The 3,252-nt window shown below is 38.0% G+C and overlaps 1 protein-coding gene across 9 annotated transcripts in view; it reads left to right on the top strand.

Moving 5' to 3' along the window:
- The window catches only part of LOC106878228 (uncharacterized), a 130,260-nt gene that overhangs the window by 65,660 nt on the left and 61,348 nt on the right, over positions 1-3,252 (top strand). The gene's annotated exons all lie outside the window — the stretch shown is intronic.

The raw sequence follows: 3,252 nt of genomic DNA, 5'->3' as shown, positions 1-3,252 counted from the left end.
CACGTCTTGTATGTGCTAAAAGGGAAACAGGTTATATTTTTGTGAGTAAACGCAACCTTTTTTTTTTTTACTTTGTACTTTGACCTGATTTCATCGAAACACTTATAAAGAAGTTTGGGGTTCTTTAGGGTTCTTTTTTTTTCTTTTACATTTCCCCTATTCTTTGCGAAAACTTCCGTTCTTTTGTATTTATTTGTAAACACTGAAATGTATTGTTATCACTTTGTATATTATCTTTTAAGAATTCCTCCTACCCACACCTCTCTCTCTCTCTCTCTCTCTACACACACACATTCTTTCACTTGTTTCAGTCTTTGGACTGCGGCTATGCTGGGGCACTGCCTTGAAGCGTTTAGTCGAGCAAATACTCCTGTATTCATATTTAAACCTGGTACTTATTCAGTCAGGCTTTTTTGTCGAACCTCTAAGTTATGGGGACGTAAACAAACCAAGACTGGTTGTCAAGCAGTGGTCACACACACACACACACATACACGTATACATATATCTGTTTGTATCCATGTATATATATTTGTGTGTATGTGTATATGTATGTATATGTATATATATGTGTGTGTGTGTGTATATATATATATATATATATACGACTTGCTTTCAGTTTTCGTCTCCCAAAGAAGGTTTTGGTTGACTCGGGGTATAGTAGAAGACTCGTGCCCAAGTTGCCGTGCAGTGGGTTTGAACCCGAAACCACATGATTGGGAAGCAAGCTTCACACGTCGCTGTTATGTGTATGTGTGTCGTTATTTGGTTCTTTTAACTTTTGTGGGTAGTTGACTAACCCCTCAGGTGTTCATACTTTAACGTGGGCTAGGTTTGAACTAATTCACAGCAATACCGTAACGCATTTAGTTCGGGGTCTGCTGTCTCAGGTACCCTGATAGTGTTTGCCGTTGTTAGGAACCGATCTGCTAAAAATGGCAACAAAATCTCTCTCAAATCATACCATGTCTTAAAAATGTGGTCCGCTGGAGAATGTAGTCCTATGAGAACTCAGTTCAACTCCTAGATCGCTCCGAAAATCCGACAATCAAAAACGGGCCCATAACTACCTGCTGGATCCATTCCTTTTGTTCCTGTCCCTAAAGTGTTACACTTTACCAAATTTCTTACGAAGCTCTTACCCCATGCACGTGGTTCTTGCATTTGTTTTGCTAGATTCTTGATGTGATATCTTGTATTAAAACAGGTGGTGTATCTTGGTAGAGTCATTTTGTCAATGCGTGTGTTCTGTTGACAAGCTGTCTCAAGATAAAACAGACTCAAATATACGTGTGTTGTGTGTGTGTAGATATATGCATAGGCATACGAGTGAGTGAATAAACAAAAGGTTTGGTTGTATGTCTGATGAAATTCATTTATTTTATGAGCCTACGAAACTTATAGCTGCACAGAGCTAAGACAAGCTGATCATATCTGGAGTATTTTTTTTTTATCACAGGGCTGTTGACTTAATTTTGTTCTTGGGTTTAGACAGTATACCATGTTATTTAACAACTTTACCCACTACATCAATAATCAAAACAGTGAATTTCATCACTTTAAGTACTGAGCATGGAGAGGAGGGATTACAAATTCCTTTACTTTCCATGGCAGCATTATGTAAACTTATTGATCTTGTCTGTATAATATTTGTTGATATAGACCACTACAAGTTCCCTTGGTGTTATTTTTTAAATATAAACATTGCATGGGTGAGTCAACAAGATTGAAATAGCAGCCTAAAACTCACCTGGACACACTGTACTGCCTCATTAAAGGAAAATATATTTTAGATGTTATTGACTTTATATATCTTTGTGAAAAAGTGAGATGGTCAATGCTGGAACATTGTGGACCCATAGGTTTACCCGACCAGGGGTTCAACAGCAACACACACACATACACACAACAACAAAATCCATCCATAGGAGAACCTCTATCAGGGTCATTCAATGTGCTGGAAATATCAGTCAGATTTCTCTGAAACCACACCCTGCTGTCTTGAAAATGGAAGGATGCATTGGATAATGTGGCTTTGGATATACTGATTTAAAAGATGTGATGGTAACAGCTGGGACATCTTTGAACATATGTCTAGCTGTTGGTCTGGGACTGATGTGAAGGTAAACAACAGTCGCAGTAACCATGAAAACAGCAAAACAAAATGAAACACTGAAAACAAAAAACAACAGGAACTTGTGATGCTGCATGGCCCAAACGCTGATAGTTGAACCGATATACGAATGTATGTATGTGTGTGTGTGTGTGCGTGCATGCGTAAATGATGCAATAAGCTTTTAATAGTCTTGAGAAAACCTAATTCTACCAGCGGTGTTTGTCCCACTTTTAACGAGTTTTCTAAACTTTACAGTTAGCTTGGTGCCAGAATGAAAATGGTTCTCTCTAGCTGGGAATAAAAACAGTAGATGTAATCATGAGACAGACTGTATTAGTTTTGGTATGTTTGTCTAATTGAAAATGATGACTCCTCCAAACATCTCCTTTATTCAGAACAATTTCAATACGTTTATTGTTTATTGCATTAGTAGGTCTGAGGACCCAATTATCGATCCCTATGGTTATCATTAAGTGTTTACAGAACAAAATTTTCAATTAGTATATTTTTTTATAGAAAAAGCTCTGCTGCCTTGTCTCTTAAATTCTCACAGAGTTTATCACCACCAAAATCTAGCTTTTGAGACGTTTGACATTTCAAAAAGTTTGTCTGTAGGTCACATGATATCTCTGTTGTGATGTGTGTACTGGTAGGCAAGGGATGATGGTGTACTTTGTTGGATGAAATAGAACTAGGAAAAAGTAGTTATAATAGTTGTCGATGGACTTGTCTTCCCTCCCCTTAAACAATGGAACAGTCCTCCATCCCCATCCAGAAGCCAATGAGCAGATATAATTATTTGGCAGGGATCCCAAACCAGTGTCTTAGTAATCATTATTGTTGTTATGGTTGTCTAGGCCAAAATCAACCCTAATTAAGCAGTCAAATATGTATCCTTACCATGATCATCTGATTCTTTTTCATTTTTTGCCCCCAGACATTTTATATCTAGCACTATATCATCCCTTTGAAGGTGCATGGCCTAGTGGTTAAGGTATTTGACTTGCCATCATGGGTTCAATTCCTGGACTGGGCAGCTCATTCTGTCCTTGAACAAGGCACTTCATTTAATTTTATTCTTATCTATTTAGTTGTAAATGAGTACCAGCTGAGTGCTGGTGAAGCCCCCCCCCCCC

This window comes from Octopus bimaculoides, chromosome 11, assembly GCF_001194135.2.
Source record: "Octopus bimaculoides isolate UCB-OBI-ISO-001 chromosome 11, ASM119413v2, whole genome shotgun sequence".
Taxonomy (NCBI): domain Eukaryota; kingdom Metazoa; phylum Mollusca; class Cephalopoda; order Octopoda; family Octopodidae; genus Octopus; species Octopus bimaculoides.
The sequence above is the reverse complement of the archived record's forward strand: the minus strand, read 5'-3'. Positions and strand labels throughout refer to the sequence as shown.